Here is an 8658-nt window from a genome sequence, read left to right as displayed (position 1 = left end):
TTGTGAAGCCAAGTGCTAGCCTTAGCCAGGTGACAGAATACTTAGGTCAGCTATGCAAGGAATTTGAGAAAGATCAGGTAATTGTAGTTGGGGGAGCAGGAAACAGCCTGGCTATGAATCCAAGGTATAGTATTAGGATTGACCTGGGTAAAATAGGAGCAGAAACTGGGCATACGAATGTGGGGTTTGTGGATGTCTTTCAGCGCCATGATCAGCCCTGGGTAAACACTGCTGTAAGGCGCGTTAACACTGAGCTGAACAGGATGCTCCAGACACCAGTAAAGTCTCACATGAGTGTTGTTCCAGTTGATGCTATTGGGAGGTGGGGCTACACTACACATGGCCTGCACCTTAATAGGAGGGGGAAAGATGAGTTAGCTTCTCTAATAGCAGATACTGTAAGGGGGGCCACAGTCACACAAGGGGTGATTCCTGTGGTCATTGGGACCAGGCAGACAGGATTTTTAGGTTAAAGCCAAATTCCAGACAGACAACAACCAAGAAAAACAGAATAAAAGAAACTTTGTGCATAGCAAATAGGGATAAAGCTAAGGGCGGTATCAACTTACTTCACCAAAATATCAGGGGAATAAAAAATTAAGTAGATGAGTTGATAATGTGTTTAGATGATCTCAAAAATAAGAATGAGATTGATATACTTTGTCTGTCTGAGCACCATGCAACTGAAGGGACGGAAAAGTCAGTATAAATGGGTATAATTTAGCATCTTACAATTGTAGATTTAGTATGGATAAAGGAGGAGTTGCCATTTTCATAAAACAAGGGTAAAAATACAGAACTGTTGAAGTAAGCAAATTTTATGTTGATCAGCACTTTGAGGTTTGTGCATGTGAACTTCAGCTAGATAATGTTGTGTTGATATTAGCAACAGTGTACAGGTCTCCACTAGGAGATTGAGAGCTATTCATAAAAAAGTTTGAATTCCTATTATACTGTCTGTCAGACAAAAAGAAGAAGTTATTAATCTGTGGTGATTTCAATGTTAACTTTCTAAGCAATTCTGATAGGAAAAGTGAACTAGAAGTGTTGTTAACAACATATAACGTAGAATTTGTGATCAATTTCCCTACACATATAGCTCAGTACAGTAGTACTCGAATAGATAATGTATTTGTACAGCAAGAGGATGTAGAACAAACACATGCTTTCCCCGTGGTAAATGTATTATCTGACCATGATGCACAACTGATTAACTTACCAAACCTAACAGGGTGTACACTTCAGAAACCATTAACTAAAAGTGTGAGGGTGCTCAACCCGCTATCTATAGATCACTTCAGAGAAAGTTTAGGAAATGTAAACTGGGAAGATGTATATAATTAACCAAATGCTAATGATAAATGCAGGATATTTCTTGATAAATTTATATCCCTTTTTGAACATTGTTTTCCAAAGAAAATTACTAAATGTAACACCACGAACTTTCCAAAGAAACCTTGGATTACTACAGGTATTAAAGTGTCTTCAGAAAGAAAAAGAAAGCTGTGTGCAACAGCAAAAACTAGTAATGATCCAGAAGTAGTTTTACACTACAATAATTATTGTAACATACTGAAAAAAGTTGTAAGGAAATCAAGGAACATGTATGGTAGAGAAGAAATTAACAACTCCAGCAATAAAATCAAATCAATATGGAATGTTGTTAGAAGGGAGACAGGAAAAGTAACCACTGGGGTAGGTAATATTACTGTTAAAGAGAATGAGACCATCTTAAGCAACAGTACACAGGTAGCCAACGCATTTAACACTCACTTCTTATGTGTAGGAGAAAAAATTGGTGAGAATAGTTCAAAAGAAAAAGCCAGGCAGTACATGGAAGAGCCAGTTTTGAAAAATTGTAGTGAGATTAAGTTTCATCTAACAACCCCTTGTGAAATAAGGAAAATTATTAAATCTTTCAAAAATAAATGTTCTGTTGGAGTAGATGACATCTCTAACAAGTTATTAAAACAATGTGGAGCAATTACAGCTGATTTTTTGACTCACATATGTAATTCATCACTGACTCAGGGTATTTTTCCAGACAGGTTAAAATATGACATTGTCAGGCCTCTCTACAAAAAGGGGGGAACCACAGTTGTCAATAATTACCGGCCAGTATCCTTGCTTACAGCATTTTCAAAAATTTTTGAGAAAGTAATGTACTCAAGAGTGGTTAGCCATCTCAACAGTAATGAGATACTTAGTAAATCACAGTTTGGATTTCAGAAATGCTGTTCCACTGAGACAGCAATATACAATGTCACTGTCCATATAATAGTCTTTAAATAGTAAAATGTCACCAGTAGGAATATTCTGTGACTTATCCAAGGCATTTGATTGTGTGAACCATGACATTATGTAAGAGAAATTATAATTCTATGGTATAAATGGAACAGCATATGAGTGGTTTACGTCATATCTACAGAACAGGAAGCAAAAAGTTACTTTACATGCCTCAAGTGCTTCAAAGGAATTTGCCACTTCATCTAACTGGGGTGAAATTACATTAGGCGTTCCACAAGGTTCGATCATGGGTCCCCTCCTGTTCTTGATATATGTGAATGACCTCCCTTCTTTTGTGAAACAAGATGCTGAACTGACACTGTTTGCTCATGATACAAGCATAATTATTAATCCAGTAAAAGAAAGTGCGATAGAAAATGATACAAATAAGGTCTTTGGAAAAGTTATTAATTCGTTTTCTGTGAATGGGCTTACTCTGAAGTTTGAAAAAACACAGTACATCCAATTTTCTGCTGCAAAAAGTATAATTCATTCAATAAACATAACACATCAAAAGAAGTCAGCAGCCAGGGCAGACGATACTAAGTTTTTGGGTGTACATACAGATGAGAATCTTAGTTGGAAAGGCCATATTTTGGATCTCCTAAAGCGACTAGATTCAGCAACTTTTGCAATCAGAATAATTGCCAACTTTGAGGATGCAGAAATTAGTAAGCTAACATACTTTGCATACTTCCACTCTCTGATGTCATACAGAATAATATTCTGGGGCAACTCAACACTTAGGCAAAAGGTATTCACTGCTCAAAAGAAAGTAGTTAGAAAAATGTGTAGGGTTTGTAGTCGCACATCTTGTAGGCATCAGTTTAAAAGGTTAGGTATTCCCACAACTGCTTCACAGTGCATTTACTCGGTAATGAAATTTTTTCTCAACAACATGGACCAGTTTAAAATCAACAGCGGCATTCATGATTACAATACCAGAAAAAAAGAAAGACCTACACTATATTTAACCTATCTTTGGCACAGAAAGGGGTAAAATAAGCTGCTATAAAACTTTTTGATAAATTACCAGATGAAATAAAATGTCTGCCAGACTGCAGAAATAGTTTCAAAAACAAATTCAAATCATACCTCCTTGACAACTCCTTCTATACCATAGATGAATTCTTGAATATGAGTAAATAAATCTGGAGATAAAATATATGCATTTTGTGCCATTTAAGGGAATGGGATAGATAATAGAAATATTTAGGTATAACACTATAATGTAAAAAAAAAAACCTTGTTTCCTGTGCGCATTTCTTGTGTGTTTGACACGATCCACATCATAACGGTTTTTCCGTGCTATTGATCAATGGAACACTAACTAACTAACTACATACCAGCGTCACTGATTACTACATTGCATTGTTTTTAGGAGGAATTAAGGCACTGTCTTGCTGTTGCATTGTCATTGCGATGCACAACACTTGGTTCTTATCTCATGGAAACGGCATTCTGTATGTGATGTGACGGCCAACTGTAATAGCATTTCTCAGTCGTACTATGTGATCAAAAGTATCCAGACACCTGGCTGAAAATGGCTTACAAGTTCGTGGCGCCCTCCATCAATAATGCTGGAATTCAATATGGTTTTGGCCCACCCTTTGCCTTGAAGACAACTTCCACTCTCGCAGGCATACGTTCAATTAGGTGCTGGAAGCTTTCTTGGGGAATGGCAGACCATTCTTCACGGAGTGCTGCACTGAGGAGAGGTATCGGTGTCGGTCGGTGAGGCCTGGCACGAAGTCAGCGTTCGAAAACATCCCAAAGGTGTTCTATAGGATTCAGGACAGGATTCCGTTCAGTCAAGTCCATTACATGGATGTTATTATCATGCCATAGGCCGTGCATTATGAACAGGTGCTCGATCATGTTGAAGGATGCAATCGCCATCCCCGAATTGCTCTTCAACAGTGGGATGCAAGAAGGTCCTTAAAACATCAATGTAGGCCTGTATTGTGATCGTGCCTTGCAAAACAACAAGGGGTGCAAGCCCCATCCATGAAAAACACGACCACACCATAACACCATCGCCTCCGAATTTTACTGTTGGCACTATACACGCTGGCAGATGACGTTCTCTGGGCATTCGCCATACAACTCCCTGCCATAGGATCGCCACATTGTGTACCGTGATTTGTCACTCAACACAACGTATTTCCACTGTTCAATCGTCCAATGTCTACGCTCCTTACACCTAGTGACGCGTCGTTTGGCATTTACTGGCATTATGTGTGGTTTATCAGCAGCCGCTCGACAATGAAATCCAAGTTTTCTCACATCCTGTCTAACTATCACAGAACTTGCAGTCGATCCTGATGCAGTTTGTGATGGTCTGGATAGATGTCTGCCTATTACACATTACGACCCTCTTCAACTGTCGGCGGTCTCTGTCAGTCTACAGACGATGTCTGCCTGTACGCTTTTGTGATGTACGTGTCCCTTCACGTTTCCACTTCACTATCACATCGCAAACATTGGACCTAGGGATATTTAGGAATGTGGAAATCTCGCGCACAGACGTATGACACAAGTGACACCCAATCACCTGACCACCTTCTGAGTCCGTGAGCTATGCGGAGCGCCCCATTCTGCTCTCTCACGATGTCTAATGACTCCTGAGGTCGCTGTTATGGAGTACCTGGCAGTAGGTGACAGCACAATGCACCTAATACGAAAAACGTATGTTTTGGGGGGTGTCCAGATACTTTTGATCACATAGTGTATATTCATGCATTTATTTCTCAGACATGAAGTGTTATTCGATGTGACAGTGGACTTCCATTCAACGGGCCTTACTGTGATATAATGACACCCACCGTTAGACTATCTGCACGCTTAACTTTTACATATAATACTAGTATTAAACCTTTTTTGTTGTTTTCCCTGAAACACCTTTTGCGCTGCCATCATATGCCAGCTTACCCACACATCAGAATAAACTGAGGCTCGCCTTCTGTAATACATTGATGATGTAATAGTTCGGGAACACTGTCAAATTACCGTTGATTGTGCCACTGCGCGCTTCACCGAATACTCGACAGTATCTACAGAAAGTGGTTTTTCCCAGCATTACTTCCTTTCCATTAATGCTAGTACCCGTTGGACGAATTACGTGGGCTATATGTACTCGGGTATATTGTAACAGATTCAGATCGCCAAAGCCAGTCGTACTTGAACAGCAGGCGTTGGGAGATTATCATAGTTAAAACTGTTGACACGAGGTACTATTCAGGCATAGCCATCCCTTATGGTTAAGCGTTGAGATAAAATGTGTGTTGTAACGTACCTACAAGAAATAAAGCCTATGTTCGTCTGTGAAAATGGACTCGATAGGCAACATGAGCTATCAGTGATCGAAATCTAATCTGCATAACATTGTGCGTATGTTACATGAGTGTCAGTATCACTGTCATTTAAGCCCTCAACTTGGATAAGATGTCTGATTGCGTATTTTAACACGAAAAACTACAGGAATAAATGAACCTTTAAAAATGAATACCTACGCTATTTGACTGCGTATTTGCATAGGAATTTACAAATGATACATAATCTTGCTTGTGCAACGGAATTTACTGGATTAGAGTACATGGCATGTTGTGGTGTGTCAGTGTCTCTGTTTTGGCCCTAAGTTTTGCACTCACCTCTTTAGAGGTTTACTAAAGCTTATTGTTACTAACATTGAATTTCATAAAAAGGAGTTTGCTTTGGTCATGTTAACTACTAAACGACTAAATTTCATAAACTAAATATATTTAAAAACTTCAGAAATCATCATGCCCAATAAAAGTTTGACAAGTATTAATAACGGCGAAATTCCTGGCAATGACCTTCTAATTATAATGACTGAGTGGCAGATTAACAAATTATTTCAGTTTCAAAGTTACATTAATATTTAATAACCACAGCATATTTATGAATTATATGTGGAGAATAATTTTTATTATTTGGAGGGTTAAGGAGGCTTCTTTAACTGACAAGTAAAACATGGGCTTATTACAAACTCTGACTAACAATCACGAGCCTGACCCTGCAATTGCACTTTACGCTATTCTTGCGAAATTCCACCTTCAAGCATAGTTAATCTCTCGTGGGGATGTAAATGAAATCAGGCCTTGGTGTAGTAAGATCTGCCATCACCGACGTGAGGACAGCGTGACACGTCCTCTGTCTCCGAGCTCCTGACCAACACTACTGAAAATTTACTCTCACAGACAGACCTCGTCTCACAAGAGTGCTTAGAATCTCGCTCCCATGTTTCGCCTCAGATTGTTGCTATCGACATCTGAGTCCTTATTTATTTCCATAGAGAATCTCAGATCTCACACAATGCAAAGAATAGCCTTAAGTTGGCTATATTGTTTTCGATAAGCAATGTAATATTTGATTAATGTAATGGAGAGTTCTGACACCATCCTTACAGTGTTGTTTTAATATAATTGTCCGTCTGTATTCTGTAATGGGAAAAAGGTACTAAAATCTTTCTCACCATATAGAGCATTATAGCCCACTTGTTCAAAGACCAAGTAAATTACTTAGGATTTACCAATGGTATCTCCATTGGAAAGAGCAGAAGAAAACGAAGTGTTAAATATTGCCTTAATAGTTTGTTCACTATGGGTGACTAAACTTATGTAGTTTAAACCATTTTGATATTATGATTTCAGTTTGTAGAGCCTGTAGAAAATGTAATGAACTGTACCGATTTTATTGGACTGAACCTCGCCTCTTTATACCGAAATCCCCCATGAGTCCCCCCTGAGGCGCCGTCTACGTGTCACATAACTTGCGACACCAGTCCGCCGCAGCTGCAAATCGCCTTTAGCAGCACCAATACAGTCGGTCCCTACCGTGGGTGCTTCATCACTGCACTCAGGAGTCGTCAACGCGCCAGCCTCGCCGCTGCTCGGCTCACGCCCTCGGCAGCCCTCGCTTTCCCCTGTTGGCTCGGTACGCCGTCACTGTGCCGGATGTCGCCTCCACGCCATTACACCACCATATCAGTGCGCCATCTCAATGGGCCACATTTCTCTGTGGTGTTATTAACTAAAATGGCCATCATAATCATAACTCATTGGTAGACAAACTTAAAATACCTGGGAGAATTTATAACAAGAAGGAACAGGAGCAAGGAAGTAATAACAGAGAGGATAGAGAAGATGAAGTCAACCTTCTGCTGTGACGAGAGAGATATACAATAAAAAGAATATACCCACAAAGGCAAAGATAAGCCACTACAAGGCAACGGTAAGGAATGCAGTATTATATGCTGCTGAGACGATGACACTAGGAAGAAATGGGGCAGAACAACTATAGAAAAAAGCGAGAAAAATACTGAGAAAAATACTAGGTCCCAAAAGAGGTGGAGAGAGGTGGATGCGAAGACCTAGGGAAAACTGTACCGGAACATGAGAACAATATCCGGGGAAATCAGACTCAAAATCCTACCTCGGGCATGGTTGTTTGTGATGTCCTTAGGTTAGTTAGGTTTAACTAGTTCTAAGTTCTAGGGGACTAATGACCTCAGCAGTTGAGTCCCATAGTGCTCAGAGCCATTTGAACCAGACTCAAAACGGCAAGGTTTGCTGGACATGTAGTTAGGATGAGTATGGACAGAATGACGAAGAGAGTGTGGGAAACAACATGGAGGACAAGGGGAAAGACAGGAACCAAGTGGGTTGTTGAACTTCGGAAGGACTAATTGGAATTGGGGATCAAGGTCGAAGGAAAGGAAAATTGGAGGAACAAATATACACCGACCAATATGCCGGAGATCAATGACAGAGAGGAATACAGAAAAAGATTAGAGTGTCACCAGCGGAGCCGACAGGAAAAACAGGCACTGAAGATCTCGGAAGGAGAGCGGGAGAGAAGAAGAGACAGAATGAAGAGGTTCTGGGAGAAGAAGAGGAGAATGCAGTCCACGAAGGGGCTACCCATGGTCCTACAGAGGCCGTAACGCAAGAAGAAGAAGAAGAAGAAGAAGAACTCATATTGACAACAGTGTCCGAAGGAATTAGGGGAATACGTTTTCCAAGGACCAATATGTTAAATACGGCTTGATACAGGCGGTACCTGTGGTTTTATTGCATGTCTTGAGATCTTGGCTTTCAGTGTAGGTAACAAAATCATTCACAATATGTTGACTGTGTTATTCATTAACTGCCAGACAATCTCAGAAGGGCCACTGGAGCTGCTTTGTCCGATCAGACTGTAATGAACAGGTTACGAGAAAGGACCTTACGACCCAACGTCGTGTTCGAGTACATCGGTTGACACGACAACATCTTGCAGCATGCCTTCATTTCTGTCGTTCCCATGTCAACTGGCAATTTCGTCAGTGGCGAAACGTGGTATTCACCGACG

Source organism: Schistocerca nitens, chromosome 7 (assembly GCF_023898315.1).
Source record: "Schistocerca nitens isolate TAMUIC-IGC-003100 chromosome 7, iqSchNite1.1, whole genome shotgun sequence".
In the NCBI taxonomy this organism is placed as follows: Eukaryota; Metazoa; Arthropoda; class Insecta; order Orthoptera; family Acrididae; genus Schistocerca; species Schistocerca nitens.
This window is presented reverse-complemented; position numbering follows the sequence as displayed.